The 20,356-nt window shown below is 45.2% G+C and overlaps 1 protein-coding gene across 3 annotated transcripts in view; it reads left to right on the forward strand.

Annotated features, from left to right (window-relative positions):
* The window catches only part of MSRA (methionine sulfoxide reductase A), a 258,772-nt gene that overhangs the window by 192,689 nt on the left and 45,727 nt on the right, over positions 1–20,356 (forward strand). The gene's annotated exons all lie outside the window — the stretch shown is intronic.

The following is a 20,356-nucleotide window of genomic DNA, read 5'->3' on the forward strand; positions in this document are numbered from 1 at the left end:
ACAGCCTCTCTGGGCAGCCTGTTCCAGCACCTCACCACTCTCTTGGTGAAGAACTTAATTTTCTGATTAAGTGATCATCTGATGCTGACTGCTGGTGCTGTATTATAATGAAAAAGGCACGAAACCATCCAGATTTGTTTGGAGCTTTGCAGGTAAAAGTGATTATTTAACTATCACCTTGAACTGAAAACACTTCCAGGTGAGAAAACACAAATCTGTGGAAGTACCACTCAATAAACAGGCAGGGTGTTATCCACTAGCTTAACGAGGCTTCAGCTTCCGGGAACACATTGCTGTAACGGGCCTTGCTGCGATGAGGACTGCAGCTAGCAGGAAAAGTTTTAAGTTTTGTGCCATGTAAAGTTGGGGAAAAACTCGCATTCTGGGCCAGGGTTAAATTAAAGGATCGTTTTACACTCTGGCAAGTGAACATAGCAGCACCACCAAAGGCTCTTGCAGGTATTTTGCCTGAAAAGAAGGCAAGCATAGGGAGGCTGTAGGATGTGTCGATTTTACCCATTAGTTGTTGAAAAGATACCTCCATGTCTTCGTGTGCCATTCTGCCCTGCCACTTACTGCTTGCTTCTTCAGGCTCTTCCTTTGCATTCTTTGATCTGGGAACAATAAAGGGCATTTGAGCCCAAATTGTGTGCGGGCAATCGCTTTAGAATTACCTGATTATTTTAAATGTTTCGCATAAAGCTAAAATCACCCGGAAAGGAGAGGGCCTGGGTGTTACCTCCTCTTTCAGTTTATTGAAATGACTCTGATGGAAATCCTTACGACCATTTCTAATCCCACGAAAAAGAGGAAAAGAAAAGAAGAATTAATTGCCAGCAGCCGAGCTTTCAAGGCGAGCAGCGCTGACAAAATGCAGTCTACAGGCGATGAATAAAGTGCGTGTGATTTCAAACTCCAGGAGATGAGGACGTGAAATCTGTAGCAGATCTCTGTTACCGCCTCTTCTGGCTGACCAGAAAAAAAAAAAAAAAGCTCCTTTGTTGCTTTTGCCACAGTTTTGCAGTGGGACGCGAGTTACCGACTTTTTCAATTAAATTCCCATCAAAGCCGCAGATGGGAAAATCAGCACGGTACATCTCGCGTTTCTCACGTTGCTCGAGCACTGCTTGAAAGGAGCACGTTAGCAATGCTTTTCCCCCTTTGGTTTTGTTCATAATTATAAAAATCTGACATTCGGAGGGGTCGCACCTCCCAAGCGTGATGCCAGCACAGAAGTACGTCTTCCTCTCCCTCGGGCCCTGGATGTGATGTTGCAGAAACCGCGTGTGGGTGTGTGCCTTAGTGCCACGGTCAACGCAAATCCTCCCATGGGCAGCAGCGCTGAGGGCATGTCAACGTGCAGCCATGCCCGAGGCACTGCTTCCAAAGTACGGCTCTTCTCCAGGGTGAGCCTCAGAGGATGTGCTGGAGGAGATCGGTAATGGCAGAGGCAGCAGGATGGGGCCCCTGGAGCATTTCGGAGGGTTTTGCTGACAGTCTTTGCAAAAGCAGCGGCAAATTGTGAACCTAGCTGCCGTGTCAGCATCATTTTAATTAACTCTGTATTGCTTTAGCTAGCTCTGCGGATAACACGGGTTGTATTATTTCTTTAAATGAAGGGCTGGAATGCAAATGGAGTGCGTTTAAGTCTAGAGAGCAAAGGATGGTATTAGAATCAGAGAAAACATATAAATGAAACACAAAGAATGGCGTCGTGATGATATTGCTGCTTATGGCAAACTTGGTCAAAACGTGCATTCACCCATTATCTTAACTCCTCACGTGCACGCAAATCGCATTCCTTGCTCTGCATACTGTTAGCACAGCCACCGGGGTGGCTGGGCAGCATTATTTAAGCAGCATTAGTATGCAGCAAGGTGCTCCTCACTCTGCTAAATCACTTTGTAAAGTGGCCCTACAAGCTCTGCCTCTCTTTGTTATGACAGCATTACTCCTCGCGCTTCTGGTGCAAGACTAATAAGACTTAAAAGTGGAGAGCTAAATTAGGTAGTTGGGAAATGATGGCAGGGTTAAGGTCTGAATGGGGCCAATAGGGAAGGATGGGTTGGTGGGAAAGGCAGTAGGGTGAGCACAGGGAGTGGCGCTGGGAGTGGGACACAAGAGTGCAGGAAGGACATTGAAGCTTCTTCACTACCATTAACAATGATAACAATAATAATAAACAACAACAAAACCCAAGTATTTGCAAAACAAGATGATCCAGATGCATGCGGAAGGAATAAGGAGGACAAAATGCACAGAGGACAGAGAGAGAGAGGGCTGGAAAGTTAGAATATTCCCATTTGAAGGAAAGAACATTCAAGTCATTTTTCTTTCCTGCAGACTTTTAGTTGAAGAACGCTTTTAACCAAACAGAACGCCGTATTCCTGGTCCTATATGGTATTTTTTAACACTTGCCAAATGGTGTCTGCTAGCTTGTAGCAGATGTAAAAGATTATTTCCCAAATCTGCAAGAATTGTCACTTTACACTTGCAAAGTGAAGACGTCTTGACTGGAATTACGGGAAGAATGAATTATGCATGGAAAGTGGTGCATGCCTATTTTTAATGGTGCATAGGCATCATCTGAAACAGTATTTGTTTACTCGGCTTACCTTCTGGAGAGGTGTGAGCAAGGAAGAAATCATAGAATCAAGAAATCATAGAATTGCTCAGGTTGGAAAAGACCTTCAAGATCATCAAGTCCGACCACAAAAATGAATGAGAAGGTGAGCAGGGGAATCCGTTGGAAAAGATGTGCTGAGATTTCCTCATTGCAGGATCCAACACCGCAGAGTGTTGCTGCTCTGGGAGGAGCTAGAACGAATCTGCACAAAATGTTGGTAGCTTCATGGTACCTTTGTCACCATCGCTAGACAAATGGCATTACAGCTGCAGGGCAATGGCAGTGGTAACAGTAGGCTTCCTAAATTCAGGCTAATTAAATGGCTAATTTATTAGCCACCAAAACATTTGTTGTTCACATCCAGTTGTAAAGGACAGGGAGAGCCTGCCCATGGGAAAGTTTTTGCTAGAGGGTGCATTGGTGGGATGAAGCCATACTTGCTCCAGCCAGTTGGATCCTTGGAGATTTCCAAATGCAGGATGCGTTCAGGTGGTACCTTCATATACGTGGTGCATATAAGCAAGGATGTTAGCAGAGGTACAGTTGTGATTAATTTTTCATTCTAAATTGAGTTTTGTCTCCCTCAGTTCAACATCTCTGTCATATTTTGTAGACTACATGGGGAACATGAGAAAGCAAATTTCTTGGAAAACATCAAGATTCCCAAGGTTTATGTGCTTGATTTGGTTTCACATTAAAACAATTAAAAAAAAAAAAAAAAAGCTTTGGTTTATTTTCAAGATGAAAGGACAGAGATATCCTGCAGGAGAGACACACCACTCAGCTTGCACTCATTCCTTGATGAGCTGGGTAAGGTGGGATTCACTGCCACGTTGCCCTGGTATTGCGCTGTCCTAGAGTATTTATACCTTGAGCAGTTCTCATGGCAAACATGTCAGTTCTGACCTAATGAACATAGATGCTTAGGTGGAGAGCAGTAGGAGAGAATCAAGGAGCAGGATGCAAAGCTCGGGCAGGGATTTCTTCCCGCCATCTCATGATGAATGTGACCTTGACAATTTGGGTTACTCTCAGCTAATTCTTCCCCTCCATGGTTTATTACTCTATATAAATTCTTCCCTTGCATAGCTTGGGAGTCCACAGTGGCCTCTCAGCATGGTCTGGTTTTCCTCCCTCTGTCTTTTTATTGGTTTTGCCATTGAGAAAATCCTGCTTGATGCTGATTTTTCTATGTGGTGGTGGTGTATTGATGCTTTGCTGCTTAATAACTGATAACTTCATCACAACTACATAGTGGAGATGGACGTAGATGAGAAAATTTGTTATACAGTGGTTTAAGAGGTCAATAGACCCTCAAGAATACAATCCCCATGCTTTGTGGAAACAACTACTGAGCCATTAATGCACACCATAGATGATGCATGCTTGCATCTTACCTCTACAAGAAATAAGTCACTGGAGAGTAATGCTCCTTCCTGACACTGCCTCTGCCTTTTGGAGGTAATGGGAAATGTTCTCGGCCTCCAGTAGATTGGTTTGGCTGCTGCTGGCAGTACTTTGGCAGCTGGAGCACCCAAATGCCCAGCTCTGACTCATTTATCAGTGGCATCTGGGAGTCAGCTCTTATCTGATCTGGCTTTGCCAGCTCTCTTCTTGAAGAATGTGTTGTAAAGTTCTCATCAGTACGCTGCTTTCTGCTCAGTTGTTTTTTTAATTATGATACATTCATCCATTGCAGACTTGGAACTATGGGTAGAGTATCCATTGCAATAGTGGAAGAACAGCAACAACTGTATACCCTGTGCAACACCCAGCTCTACTGAATGTTTTCATCAATATGCAATGCCTCCAGCAAGTTCCCATGTACAATTTCTGTAAAAATTGTGTCTTATGATCTTTGGTGTCCATCACACTTGAGCACATAAAATCGGCAAGAGTTGTAAGGAAGTTTCAAGTTGGATATTAGGAAGAATTTATTCTCAGAAAGAGCAGTGCTGCAGTGGCACAGGCTGCCCAGGGAGGTGGTGGGGTCACCGTCCCTGGAGGTGTTCAGTGTGGAGATGTGGCACTGAAGGATGTGGTCAGTGGTCATGGTGGAGATGGGTTGGGGTTGGATTTGGTGATCTTGGAGGTCTTTTCCAACCTTAATGGTTCTATGGTTCTGTGAGGTCACGTTCCAGGCCAAAATGCCATTACATTTTTGTTATGGCCAATGGCTTTTGGAGGAATGATGAAATCAAGATTCCTTTAAATGTGAATGTGATTCCTGGCACGTGTTTGCAATATTGTGACTTTCAACCCCTTAATTTCAAGTGAAGCATTAATCCATTCGGGGATTGTGGATTGTAGATCTCGTTTTCCTCTACCTCTTGACTTCTAAGGGGAAAAAAAAATCTGTCTTACATGGCACCATAGTATTTATTATATGTGGTCTATGCTCTCATGCCGTTACATCTTCTGCACCATGTGTGAAAATCATGGTGACCCCATGTGGACCGATCATTAGCTGGCAGAAATAATCACAGCTCTTGTGGCTTGCACGCATCCCCTTTGTTTTATGCAAGCTGAGAATATGACCTGCATCCTTCCAAACCTGCTGTGCTAACAAAGTCAGAGCCCCATCCTGCTTCCAGCAAACCCAGGAGGCTTTTTGCAAATAGCTTAACAGTGCCTGAGAAGGCCCCAGGTCTTACAGTGTTCTTTATGTGCTGCTTGCAGTTTTAAGGTTTGGGAATATGTTAACTTAGCTTGGATGGAAGGGGAAACGGCTCTGCAGCAATGCTCTTCATCTGCAGCAGTACATTTGTTGGGTAGGCTGTGTTCTTTTAATGCTTTCCTCAAATGCCATTTTGTAACAGTAAAATGCTCACTAAAAATACTAAAATATTTTTAGTTGCCGAGTACAAATCAGATTGAGCTGCACATTTCCCTCGTGAGCAAAAGTGATGAGTTTGTGTTCATTAACTCGGGGCCATCTGGTGCAGACATGCTGCAGTCTGTGAATCAAACATGCATCAAACTCCAGGGATCAGAGCCACGCCAGACCCAATGGCTGGGGCCTGGGGGTGGAGGGAGGAGGACGAGGGCAGCGAGCTCTGCGTTCCACTCTTTTTAAGAATTGCCTCTGCTCCACAACAGGTTTAATGTGACAGGATTTTAAAGCTGTGCTCCAGGCTCATTGGTGACTACTGGAGCAGCCTTTGGGCTTCTTGTCTGCTGTTGAAGTGCTCGTACCTGTTGTCCCAACTGTTTTCTGTATGAAATCACTACATCGCACTGTGTTTCTCTGAGATTTTAAATAATGCATCTTGACAGTGTGGCTACACAGATGCACACGGGAAATAAGCCCAAGCAGCATTTCTCAATTGTTCTGATGCAAGAAAGCAGTGTTTTCACTTGCACAGCATAACTGGTTCAGATTTGGTTGCATTTCACAGAGAACTTTCCGAAAAGGAGTTGTAATTAGAGGCCTTGCTTCTGTCTGAAACCTGCTCTGGTTCCCAGCCTGCCAGGCTTCCCACACCTCTCACCCAAATGCCTCTAGACTTTCTTCCTACCTCTCCTGTACATATGGTTTTTTTAGGCTCTACCTTCAGCCCATGGAAAGCAGAGCATGTGAAACTGAATTGTGAAGTGGCAACACAAAAATAACTGTTATTAAATATTTTCCGGCCCCGAGGCCAAGTGGCCACATGAAACACATTCCTGTAGGTGGCCATGGCCATAGTGCCTTCAGAGGTCAGTCCCTGTCCCATTGTGTCCCCTGTCTCAGGTAGTGCTGGGGCAGACACCATGGATGCCACATGCCCCCAAGCTGTGCCAGTGCTTGAGACTGTCCTAGACTTGCTCATTTTTCTCATATGTGCATAGCCTATGGGGCTAGGGAGTTCATAGAGTCATAGAATGGCCTGGGTTGAAAAGGACCTCAAAGATCATCTAGTGTCAACCCCCCTGCTGTGTGCAGGGTTGCCAACCACTAGACCAGGCTGCCCAGAGCCGCATCCAGCCTGGCCTTGAATGCCTCCGGGGATGTTCTCTGCACAGTCAAAATGGATGTGCATTTAAACTTTGCTTTTTCTTTCCAGCTTCAATCCCTATAATAACATATTACGCCATTGTTATACAAGATATCTTGTTCTGAATAGGCCATCTGTGTCACTGTAACATCTGCTTATGAGATTTTTCTATTCCGAACGTCAGGAGGGGTAAAATCTCCAACAGGGAGCTGGAATTATTATGAGCTTGCTGAAAGAGCCATACAGAGAGAGCCATAAAATAGGGAGTGCTGTGGCCATTGTCCATTGAGCTGTTTGTGCCAGTGGCCCCTTGTAGGGTTTTGCCCAGGAAAGCAGGCATTCCCCTGAGGTAGCCCTGGGTGCTCGATGCCTGTGCTGGGACATCTGACTAAACTCCTTGAAATCAGAGCCTCTGAGGATGACTCAGCTGACCAAGGTATGTGTTGATTTTAGGAGCTGGATTGCTCTCTGGGCTCCACTGGGCTCAATTAAGTTGCCTGCACTTATATGGTAAGTAGTCTTAAGGTGATCTGGGATATCTGAGCTGTCCACATAACACTTAAAGACACGACTCAGTACCCACAAGAGATACGAGCTGTGAGAAGGAAAGTCAGGGTCTGGACAAGATGCTTAGGGATGTCTGTTAAACAACTGTATTGTGCAGCAGAACATTATTGTCTTCAAAGGCAGCCTGGAAACCTAATTCTAAGTGCCCAAGCCAAGATTTCTGGAAGAGAATCCCATTTCATCTATTCTGTTGGAAGTACCATGGTATAGAGTGTATTCTCAGTATCTGTGATGCTCTTTGGTGGTTCACTGTCTTGTAATCCAGAAGCTGTACTCTCCTTGCAGAAGGCAGTGTACTGTGTCTCCCTACTGAAATGGGCACAGAACCCAGAAATGACACAGCTGTAAACCACAATGGAACCCATACAGGAGAAGATTCAGGTCCACACTCTATCAGTGGCTTAATAGCCCCTCAAAAACCCTATTATTAAGATGTGAAGGGAATGAGAGCAGGAGTAAGTAATCACTTCTGAACAAAGATCAAGTTTCCATGACAATATCCCTATCGTCAGATAATCCATTTAGCTTAAGCTTGTCGGTCCTGCTGGGATGTATTTTGGCATATTTGGGCAGAAAAGTTCTGAAACTCAAACAGAATTGCACCTTTGAAAAAGTTGCTTTTTTAAAGATTCTCGCTCTTTTCATCACTCTCTCAAATGACTCGTTGTGTTAATGGGACGCAGTCAAAGCAGATAACAGTCCTGCACAGCCCCCTTGTTTCTTCTCTCTGTTCTCTTTGAGTCTTCTCATCTAAATGACCGTCCCTGCTCTGTCTCTTAATTTCCTGCCTGGATTCAGTCACTCTGCTCTCCCATTAAGGGCGTTTTGTGAATGACATCTTTGAAAGCTCATCATTGCTTTCATTTGCCTGTGAGGGAAATGACTGCTTACTCATCCCCGTTGGGAAATCAAGTTTACCTTCCAAGGAAGCCTTTTTTCAGTGCTTTGTACCGGAGTCTTTGCAAAATTCTCAGTAAGCTTGTTGGCTCTGCCTTTGTGCCTCCTCTAGGAAGAGAAATACACGTTCGTGCTCATTTAGGGAAGACAGCGAGTGACCTTCAGGCTGTATTAGCACCTTTTTCGTTTAACTTTTTCCATAGGACAAGGTGATTCTTTGTCATCCTCTATTGAAGGATGTTTCAAAGTTGCACCGACTTTTTTTTTCAATAGGGCTGATTTCCCCCTTTGGGCTCGTGGTGTTTCAGAGCGAGACGTTGGACTTTGGTCACTAATTCCAGATGCTGGTTCTCTTTGTCTTACCTACCAGTTACTTAAGCACCTTTTATGCTCACTTTATGGCTTCTTTGCACGGTGTGTGCAGGACATTCACAGCAAACATCCGCAGAGATGAAAATCAGGTGCGTGGCTATTGTTCAAAGCAGGTTGGACATTCATTACAGCATTTAGAATCATAGAATCCTTAGAGTTTGAAGGGACCCTTAAAGGCCATCTAGTCCAACTCCCTGCAATGAACGGGGACACCACAGCTAGATCAGGTTGCCCAGGGCCTGGTCCAGCCTGGCCTTGAAAGTCTCCAGGAACGAGGCATCCACCACATCTCTGGGCAACGTGTTCCAGTGCCTCACCACCCTTACTGTAAAAGGCTTTTTCCTTATATCCGACCTAAATCTGCTCTCTTTGGACTTGAAACCATTTCCCCTTCTTCTGTCATAGCAGACTCTGCTAAAGAATCTGTCCCCTTCTTTCCTGTAGCTCCCCTTTAGATACTGACAGGCTGCTCTCAGCTCTCCCCGCAGCCTTCTCTTCTCCAGGCTGCAGAGTCCCAGCTCTCTCAGCCTGTGCTCGTAGGAGAGCTGTTCCATCCCTGGGATCATTTTTGAAGCCCTTCTCTGGATGCACTCCTACAGCTCCGTGTCTTTCCTGTACTGAGGGCTCCACTTGACTTTGCACTCCCTTGAGAAGCCCGAAGCTTCCCCAGCCTTCCAAGTGGGTGGCAGCATGCTGAAGCCAGCCCCAGCCCAGCTCCCGGTGTCCAAACACAGCAAGGTTCATTCATCAGAACCAGTGTTTCTTGTGCTTTGCTCTCTGTGCTCACCATTATTGCCATCTGCGAGGCAGTGCTTTGGAATATGGTGGCAGTCATGGGATCAGGTGCAGTTCTGAGTCAGGCAGCAGTACCTCGATAAAGTGGCTTTCTGTTTTATTTCGGCTTGGGCTAACTGAGAGGCTCACTTGTGCTTTCTGAGGGAGAGTTTTTAGGTATTAATCTCTAGGAACAGAGATCTCTGGGGGCCATGGGGATAAAACAAGGCTGTTTTCATAGATCTGCACTTATCTTTTCTCTGTTCCTATCTCCTCTCAGAAATTGCATCTTGTGTCAGAGGATAAAAAGAAGGATTTTTATTCAGAACTGAAGTGTCCTTATTATTACACTTATTCTGTCCTCTCCTCTTTTCTTTTCTGGGCTCTCTTGTTTAGCTCTGTGCATACCTCTCCGAGTAGGAGGCAACGCTTTCTAATTCAAGAGGCTCAGTCCCAATAAAGTCAGCAAAGTTCAGGCTCCTCATTCACTTTGGGGAATTCAAATATGCTGCTCTGAAAGCCTTTGGGGGCAATGACTGTCACATACTATGCCAACGTACTGCATCTAGTGCTACGCCAGCATGCTGTGTCGTGAAGCTATGGCACGTATTAGCTGACAGGGAAGAGCCAGCCTGTCTCTTTTGTAAATACGAGTGCAGTGCAGCTGTGCACTCACACTGGGGTACGTGGAAACAGTATTAATTTAAATGTTTTAAATCCATCTGGATCTTCTTGGCTCTGTTCTGTAACACTAGAAGAGCTCTCTTTATGAGGAAGGATATCTGACGAGTTCTGTTTAATTCGGGTAATAAAGCATTGCTGTGTGTTGATCAGAAAAGAAGAACGAAGAAGTCCTAATTAATCAGATCTGTTTCTAATTGTCTGTGGCAAGGAGATTTCCAAGTGTGCCAAGCGCATGAAGCGGCCGAATAGCTGGCTTTGCCTAAATACTGTACAGGCTGTCTGAAACTGTTGTACAGAATCTGTTCTGATCTGAACTGGGGAGATGGCAGCAGAACATCAGGCAGAGTGATCATGTTTCTGTACCTCCCTCTCGGAGTGCCATTCCTTTGCCTCCCACCCGCGTTGCTTGGGACCTTGGCTGCTGCAGTGTTAGCCCTGTATTTTTGGCCTCCTGTCCCCAGGTCTGTACATAGAGCTGGGGGCCGCCCCTTCCTGCTGTTATCTCATATCCCTTGCTGGGAAGGTACAAGTCAGGGACTGAGAACGACCATTCTAATCGCCTTTTCCTGGTTTTGGTTCACGCAGTTTTTTGGGACAATGCTTAGAACACAGCTTCACAGCATTTCCAAGCCTTCAAACGTGGCATTGGCCATTTCTGTTGGCTGTTCCTTGCTACTCTGGGACCCCCTCACTGGCCCAGATGTGCTCTCGGTTGGGGAACTGCACAAACAGAGCTGCTGAGTCCTCAGCCACATGCATTCTTTCTGAGAAAAAATATCTGTGTGCTGTGATGGTGCATCATTTAGAAAAAGCTCCAGCCCAGTGGCCTTCTGAGGTTATGCATGGCAGAATTCACCCTAGGACACACTGTAGTATCCTGAATGCAAGTGACTTTTTAGCACTCCGAGGTGGATGTAGGAGAGGAGGACAAGGTCTGTCCAAGCCCAGTAGAGCCTGTGGCATCATTTCTCCCCAGTGTGGTAGATAAAAGGTACAAGCTTTCCTCCTGCATAATCAAGATGTGGGAAAGGAAAGAGAGGAAGACAGCACTGTTACGGCAATGGCTGCAGACAGCTTACAATGACATTGTATTGAATGTGTTGTAAAAGTTCTGATAATTAATTGTTTCCTAACTGCCCAGCCTATTCGTTCGATCTTTCGGCTGCATTTCTAAAGCAGAATATCATCTATTTTTCTTCATTCCTTTCTCCTTGTGAACCGTATTTCCATACTTCATACTTGATTTAGTAACCATAGTAATGAAGTAAATGCATTATCTTCATTTACAAGGGTGTCTAAATAAGCACTCATCTCTGTGTAAGTGCTTTATAAGGGATAGCCCCCTACCACTGTAATAAGAAGGCTATGGGCTATGTTGCTGAAATAATCCTTATGCTGATTTTGTGTCATCAAGCCCCAAAGCCTCTGAAAATGTATTTAGCAGTGTGCCCTCGTGGCCAAGAAGGCCAGTGGTATCCTGGGGTGCATTAAAAAGAGCGTGGCCGGCAGACTGAGTGGGGCAATCCTCCCCCTCCATTCTGCCCTGGTGAGGCCACATTCAGACTACTGCGTCCAATTCTGGGCTCCCCAGTTCCAAAAAACCAGGGATCTCCTAGGAGGAGTCCAGCAGAGAGCCACAAAGATGATGAAGGGCCTGGAGCATCTCCCGTATGAGGAAAGGCTGAGTAACCTGGGTCTGTTCAGCCTGGGGAAAAGTAGACTGAGAGGGGATCTGATCAGTGTTTGTAAATATCTAAAGGGAGGTGGGAGGCAAATGGATGAGGCCAGGCTCTTCTCGTTGCTGAGTAGCGATAGGGCAAGGAGCGATGGCCTAAAACTTGAACATAGGAAGTTCTGTACTAACATGTGGAAGAACTTCTTTACAGTAAGGGTGATGGAGCACTGGCACAGGCTGCCCAGAGAGTTGGTGGAGTCTCCTTCTATGGAGATATTCAAGACCCATCCGGACGTCTACCTGTGTGACCTATTGTAGGGAACTGCTTTAGCAGGGGTTGGACTCGATGATCTCCTGAGGTCCCTTCCAACTCCTGCGATTCTGTGATCCTGTGATTCTTCTTTCTACACCTCTGCCACAAGCAAGAAATGCTGAACTTGTGTCAATGCTGAATCTGGCTCAGAATGAATGCAAACTGCATGTTGCTGCAAGTAGCACTGCGAGCATCTCTAGGATAGAGGAGTGTTTCAGCTACAGAGATTTAAATTTAAATTTTTCAGCTCCAGGCTGAAAAGATTGATATTCTCTTAAAGAAAAGGCTTATTATCTCTTTTACATATGGAGCCTCCATTTCCAGGAAAAAGAGGCTGGAAAGGATTTGAACCGCTGGCAAATGAGAGACCTAAATTAGACTTCACTGAAGGTTTTACACAGAAATATTTCTTGACTAAAAATGTGGAATTTTTCTTCTGAGTATGAATTTTTATATTTTTGGATATTGAAGCTTCTGAAGAAGAAAACATTTACGCAGTTGATTGTATATGTATGTGTTGACATACACATGCATGTACATGCTCTATAAACACATTATCTGGATTTTAGGTTTTTCATGAAAGCTAAATGAAACCAGTGGGGTAAAAACAGATGAAAGTGCAATGCTTTCTTTTTACTTTATTTTTTTTTTCCTAGGTGTGAAAGGAAAAAATCTCCTGCTAGCTCTACTTTAAACTGTAGGTCTTAGCTTCTGGCCATTGCCTGTGTCTTATAAATGCCCGATTGCCAAAGACAGCTGCTGACTCTGGACTTCTAAACTCTATGTATCTCTAATAGGAAAAAGTCTCTGGCAAGTGCATAGCATGGCTAGCAGCGGGATAGGTAATTTGTACGTTCCCTGGGGTTTGCAGGGAGTCTGAAAATTGAAATTGAAGCTAAGCCCTATGTCCTAGTAACATCACTTCTGTATCAGCTGCCCAAATGTTACTTAAAGAGCTCTCACCTGTTTCACCACTGTACTTTGAGCTTTGCCTGCCTGAACTAAAGTTTGCCCTGGCAGGGGCTGCTGTAGCATGCATTTGGGGCACAGAATGAGGACTTAGAACACACAGGGCACGGGGGACTGCATTGGGTTTTTCCAAAGGGGTGTGCTGCCTTTTACTCAGCTAGATAATCATAGAATCATAGAATCATAGAATCACCAAGGTTGGAAAAGACCTGCAAGATCATCCAGTCCAACCATCCACCAGTGCCAGATTTTTAGGACAATTTCAAAACTCTGCATGTCCCAGAAGGCAGATGCTCTCGTTCTTATAAAACATTTTCCTTCTCATCTAATAGGACTCTCAAGTAAGGCCTAAAGTAAGTAGATGTTCATGGCAAAGCCCAGTTTTTTTCTCAGCACAGTATTCAGATTCTGCATATTTCCAAGGTTATTATGAATTATTGAATCAATGGTTCAATAAAAAGTTCAGTGAATGTAGAATTAAAGAGATATAATGTGTCTTCTAAGTTCAGTCTTACGTGACAGCAGGCCATGTCAGATCATGTAGTCCTCTTCCTGTAGATGATCTGGCTTTGCTTAGGAATACATCCTTTCCCCAGTAACTCTTCATCACAAGAGCCTCTTTCATGGGCAGCTCTAGAATCTTAGGTTTTCTAAGAGCAGTGGAAAATGCATTGTTGCTTCCAAAGTAGCTGATTATGGTAATAGGTGATGTAGGAAAATTTACTCTTTCATCACTCAGAGCTTCTGGGCTGCTAGAGTGAAGACACCACGAGTGAATAAATGATGTTGCTATAGGGTCTTTCAGAATGAAGCCCAAACTTGTCCTTTTTGGAGCTCCTCAGAGGATGTCTAGATCTTTTGCAGCATTGATTTCCTGTACAGGAGTCCACATATTGTCACAAGTCTTTAGCAAAGGAGGGAGACTTTAGGGGGAGGCTTAATGTAGAATTTGCAGTGGGGATTCAACAGACTTATCTCCTCAGAGGGAACTCTACTCACCCAAAAGTTGCAAGGCTGATCAAAGTATTTCTGCACCAGGATCCACAGAATGACGCTATTTATCAAAGCAAGTGGGTACGTTCAGATTTCTCCATCTGCTACAGGGAGGTAGGAGAAGTATGAGATATGAAGGTGTTGCCAGAGAGGACTTGATCTAACAACACAGAGTGCAACAGGCACCAGTTCTTGGTATACATTTCTTTCACATCTTCATCTTCCCAGGATCCTTCAAAAGCCTTGACTTGGGTGATGTCTGTCATCTCAAACTTGCTTTGGTATTTGCACTCACTCAAACTACCCTATGCTTCCTTTGGGTGCAGTGTCCTGGAATCATAGAATCATACCATTTCCCAGGTTGGAAGGGACTCACAAAGATAATCGAGTCTAACTCCTGGCTCCACACAGGAACACCCAAAAATCACACGACTGATAGTGTTTTCTTTCCTAACAGACATGGTGGGTAGGAACATTGATGCAAAGTCCTCATTAGACATTTGCATTGAAGTGCACTGGTCAGTAGACTCAGTGGAGGCAAGGGAAGTGTGCAGGTGATCAGATATTTGAAAAGTCATGGTGGTCAGGTGAAGTCGCTGCGGACTGGATAAAAAGCAGTATTGCAATTATTTTTTAGAAGGGTAGAAAGGATGATCCAGGGAACTACCAACCTGTCAGCCTCACCTCGTTCCCAGGGAATATGATGGAGCACATCCTTCTGGAAGCCATGCTAAGGCATATGGAAGAGAAAACGATATAGGATAACCAGCATGGCTTCACTAAGGGCAGGTCCTGCCTGACCAACCTTGTTACATTTTTTGATGGTGTAGCTGTGTCAGCGGACAAGGGAAGAGCCACTGCTGTCCTCTATCTGGACTTCAGGAAGGCCTTTAACATGGTCCCCCACAGCATCCTTCTCTCCAAGTTGCAAAGATATGGATTTGATGGGTGGACCATTTGATGAATGAGGAACCATTTACAAGATTGTACCCAGGGAGTGGTGATCAACGGCTCAGTGTCCGGATGGAAATCAGTGATGAGTGATGTCCCTCAGAGGTCGATACTGGAACCGGTGCTCTTTAACATCTTCATCAATGACATCAACAGTGGGGTTGAGTGCACCCTCAGCAGTTTGTGGGTGACACCAAGCTGTGGGATGTAGCTGACACACCTGAGGGACAGGATGCCATCCAGAGGGACCTAGACAGGCTGAGCAATGGGCCCAGGTGAACCTCATGAGGTTCAACAAATCCAAGTGCGAGGTCTGCACCAGGGTTATGGCAGCCTCTTCTATCAGTACAAGCTGGGGGATGTAAGGATAGAGCACAGCCCTGCTGAAAAAGACTGGTAGATGGGAAGCTGGATGCGAGTCAGCAATGTGCCCTTGCAGCCCAGAAAGCCAACCATATCCTGGGCTGCATCAAATGAAATGTGGCCAGCAGGGCAAGGGAGGGGATCCTGCCCCTCTGCTCTGCACTGTGAGGCCTCACCTGGAGCACTGCATCCAGATGTGGAGTCCTCAGTACAGGAGAGACATGGAGCTGTTGGAGTGCATCCAGAGGAGGGCCACAAAAATGATCCCAGGGATGGAACAGCTCTCCTACAAGGACAGGCTGAGAGAGCTGGGGCTGTGCAGCCTGGAGAAAAGGCTGCGAGGTGACCTGAGAGCGGCCTCTACAGAGGAGCTGTAAGAAAGAAGGGTACAGACTCTTTAGCAGAGTCTGATTTGATAGGACAAGGGGAAATGATTTCAAACTAAGAGAGGGGAGATTTAGATTGGATATAAGGAAAATGTTTTTTACACTAAGGGTGGTGAAGCAATGGCACATGCTGTCCAGAGAGGCGGTGGTGCCCCATCCCTGCAGACACCCAAGGTCAGGCTGGACAGGGCTGTAAGCACTGATGGAGCTGTGGGTGTCCCTGTTCATTGCAGAGAGTGGGACAGATGGCCTTTAAGGGTCCCTTCCAACTCAAAGGATCCTATAATTCTACGTCTACTTAAGGGAGAGCAGAATTCCTCCTGAGTCACATTGATTAGGGGCCCATTAACAGTACAGGGAGCTCAAACACCTAATGCACATGTAGGCTCTTAAACATGTACACCTAAATGTAGTTGTCATACTCTCATACTGAATTCTTCCCTTAGGGCTAAATCATCTGCCTTAGATTAAATGAAGCATAAATGTGTCACTGGAGATACCTTGACACATTCCTCCTGGGCTGTAGCAGCCTGTCCAGATAGGTGCAGGCCTCCTGTAGGCTGTGCATCATACCCACCAGCCCTATGGAGATAGTTCAGATGCTCTAGGGCATGGCAAATGGTATTGGATGTCTGTATGTGGTATCTGAATTCAGTCCATGTTGGTACATAAATGGAGATGTCTGAGCCTGATGGTGGATGTCACTCCTAGTTTTCTAGAAGGAGATTCTCTGAGCTGTTCTGCAGGGGTGTAAGGGGATTTAGCCTGCGAATGCGAAGCATATGTCAGTGCAGTACATGACAATGTTCCTGACACTCCCTGATTTCCTCGGGACATTTAAGGAATTCATTTCAGAGGCAGTTTCTTTTCATGAACATAATTTGATCCTAATCATTTTTATACACGTAACATTAAGTTTTTCATTTGCCTCATTAACTGTTACTTTAAAATTTAGATGTTCAAATACTGATGAAGTACCAAGCTCGGGGACAGACCGTATCCTCATTCACCAAACTCAGGGTTTTTTTTCCCATCTTTTTTCATCAATTTTTCATCCATTTCTCTGTGTGCACTGATCAGTCACTTTTTCTTAAGCCAGAGAAAAATGTGTCACAGCTGAAAATAAATGTCTCAGATTACCCCAAACTGCAGCTCCAGAAGGGGAGGGAGTCTTTTTTAGATCCTGTTCTTCCTCTAGGTCCTGTGTGGGTATCTCAGATGCTGCAGGACATAGAATCATAGAATCGTTAAAGTTGGAAAAGACGACTAAGATCCCCAGGTCCAATCCAACCCACCCACACCATGCCCACTGACCACATCGCTCAGTGCCACATCTCCATGGTTCTTGAACACCTCCAGGGACGGTGACCCCACCACCTCCCTGGGCAGCCTGTGCCACTGCATCCCCATCTGCAGTAGCATTAAATGATTGTCTTCAGGCGGCTGAATTGTACTCTGGGAAAACTGTCTGCCTGACTGAGGAAGTGCTTTCCTCATCAGCTCTTTCATTCTTAGTCAGTAGCACTCTCTGCAATTAGAGTTACAGTGTAGAAGACTGTTGTGTTCTACAATCTGTTTTGTGGGTTACAGAATCACAGAATCACAGGGGTTGGAAGGGACCTCTGGAGATATCAAGACAAACCCTCAGCTAAAGCAGGTTCCCTAGAGTAGGCTGTGCCAGTTGAATGCTTTGTCTCGAGTTTATTCCTGTTTGCATCAATTGGTTCAAAGTAATGCAATACCAAAACCAAAACCAGGTTCGTAGTTGTGAAGGCAGACAGTGAGGCAGTCAGGCTGTCAGTGCAGAAGTCATTGCAGAACTACTGCTTGACCTCAGGAGGTGACTGTCTTGATGTTCAAGGTTTTTGGTGTGGTTCAGCCACTGGAAGTCACTGATGGCTGTTCAAACTACAGATCTGATGAAAGCTCGTCTCATTATCTTCCCAACTAACATACCACATTTTATGCATGGTGATGCATTGGCACAGGCTGCCCAGGGAGTAGTGGGGTCACTGTCCCTGGAGGTGTTCCAGAACCGTAGAGATGTGGCACTGAGGGACGTGGTCGGTGGGCACGGTGGGGTGGGCTGGGGTTGGACGTGATGATCTTGGAGATCCTTCACAACCTGAATGATTCTATGATGATTCTATGACGATTCTTAAGTAATCTGTAGTTTCATGTATGCTGCAATATGCATATCTATAAGAAGCTCTTAAGGAAAATCCAGGGGTTGGCTCTTGGACTACCACACTGCAATTGTCATGTAATGAGAGTTCGTGTTTCCTGGATTTGCAGTTTGAAGCCTGTCACCTAGAAACAAGAGACGTTCTGCCATCCTGAAATTAGTATTGTAGATCCTTCTTACAGAATCCCCAATTTTTCAACATCCTTTTAAAATGAGGTTGCCAGAAGTAGGTTTAATATTCCAGCATTAGCCTCGATGCTGCAGTAAATGAAAATCAAGTCATTCTCGACTCCTGCTCCTACTCTGCTGAACACACATCCTTGGATTGCATTAGTGCTTTTCATCACAGCATCCTAATAGCAGCTCGTGCTAAGCTGTTTGTCTACTGTGACCCCTAAATTACTTTCAGATGCGATTTTCCATTATGTAATCCTTTGTTCTCACTGTTCCTGCTTTCCTTCCTCCTTTGCTGAACACATAGTCATATGTCTATGTTAAAATATGGGTTTGCTGATTGAGCCTAATGTACTAAGGAATCCAGGCTGATTTTATGACTGCCTCCCTCTCCTTAATACTTATTATGATGTCAAACTTTGTGTCATTCACAAACGTTACCAGCAATGATTTTATGCTTATTTCCAGGTCCCATAAAAAAAAAAAACTTAATGGTGTTAGACCTAAGGCCTTTAAAAGGTAATTCCGTGCTTACAAAGTGGCTCAAACTGTAGGCAATGTGAAACAGTGAATATTTTGGCGTAATTCTCCCATTCAGAGAGTGATGAGTAGTATTAATGGTCAACGTGGTGCAATAAAACCCTGCTGCAAAAAAAAAAAAAAAATCAAAACACATTTCGAGGGTAAAAATGAGGCAGATATTGGTAGCTAGCACAGCCAGCTGGGCTCCACCAATTCCAGCCCCAGCTTATTGAAGAGGGGAGGGCTCCTCAGCTCCGGATTGCATGTGGGCACGCAGAAGTGCCTCAGGTCTCTGCGGGCTGCTGAAGGATGTCGGCTTCCGTGCCTGGAGCTGGGGGACGTGAATTACTCCTTTCCCCCAGCTGCTCGATGATCATCTCGCCTTTTTATGGCTCCCTCAGCCGAGGTGCCGAGCACCTATGAAATTCCCTCCATAAATAAGGCTGGGAGTCTGCATTAGGAGCCATTTTAGGCGGTAGGACGGCGGCAGTGCTAACATCTCACAAGCGGCGCTAATGCTTCCCCTGCCCGCGTCTGTCACACAGCGGTCCTGGATTTCCTGCTTGCACACTGGTTTCCCAATAATACAATGCACTGTATATTCATTTTCTTAGAGAAAGTACAGCATGCAATAAGCAAAACAAGGCAGTATTCCTATACGATCTTCTACGCGTGCAATGCTACGGAATAACAACGTGCGTCTGAGGAAATAAACAGCTCTCCTGCATTTCTTTTTTCATATAAATTAACTGTGTATTTAATTGCCTCATCTGCCAGTCTGCAATTTGCATGCATTCGCAGGTATATTGCTTTTGTATTTAACTGCTTCATTTCCATGAATTGTCTGCATAAAGGGGCTGTGGAGCTCTGTGCAGTGCAATGCTGCTCACTAGAATATTGAATTACATACCTTGGAGAGAAGAAAGATCATTTAGAGTTGATTAAGATCATTTTAAGTGGTGTAAGCATACAGTGAAGGAGCACTACCCATGTTTTGTATGTAGAAATGAAACGAGATTGGAGGGCGGTCTGTGAAGAAAGAGATAGCAGGTAACAGCAGAACCGCTCCAGAAATCAAATTCTCCTCTCCTATTAATAACTTTGTTGAGTTCAGGAGTTGGGCCAGAATTGAATCTGCGCAAGAGCTAAGGGAGATCTTGCCTTGTGCGCCATCTGAGGGCAGAGGGGGTGTGCATGTACAACACCAGTTATGGCAATACCCAGTTTTGTTGATTGCTTAATTGTAACGTTGTCAATACACTTGTTCCAGAATGGAATTTCTTAAATGAACACCACTCAGAGCTCATTAGCACCCACAAGTACGCAGCAGCCAGCTCTGTCCTGGTTAAAAAGTACCTGGTGGAAGCCTCAAGGATGGAAATGATTCCCCATGAAAACCTGAACCTGGATCTGAAGTTTTGGCATGCTGGGTCAGTACATTGCATTGTAGCACACTGCAAAACACAGCCACGTGGGACTCCTCTTCCTTAACGCTTCTTCTCTATTCAAAGATAGGAAGAATCTATGAGCACATCCAAAAGCAGTCTATTCTTCACTTCATAGTGTTTTCATGTGGAAAGGTTGAAGTTAGGCTGAGGCTGGAGGAGGGACCCTGCAGGTATTTCCTTGTGTTGCAGCCTAGTGATGAGCCCTGTGCCCTGTGTGTAGCCGCCATCTACCGAGATGATCTTGCAGTGAGCTGAGCCAGCATCCTGTTTTGGAGGGCTTTGGTGCTTTTTTTGCTGCAAAGACAGAGTTTGTAGGCATCCACTTCTCAGGCTTGGAGATGGAGATGGAGATGGAGATGGAGGTGGAGATAGATGGAGATGGAGGCGGAGATGGAGATAGATGGAGATGGAGGTGGAGATGGAGATAGATGGAGATGGAGGTAGATGGAGATGGAGGTAGAGATGAGGTGGAGATGGAG

Source organism: Numida meleagris, chromosome 3 (assembly GCF_002078875.1).
Source record: "Numida meleagris isolate 19003 breed g44 Domestic line chromosome 3, NumMel1.0, whole genome shotgun sequence".
Taxonomy (NCBI): Eukaryota; Metazoa; Chordata; class Aves; order Galliformes; family Numididae; genus Numida; species Numida meleagris.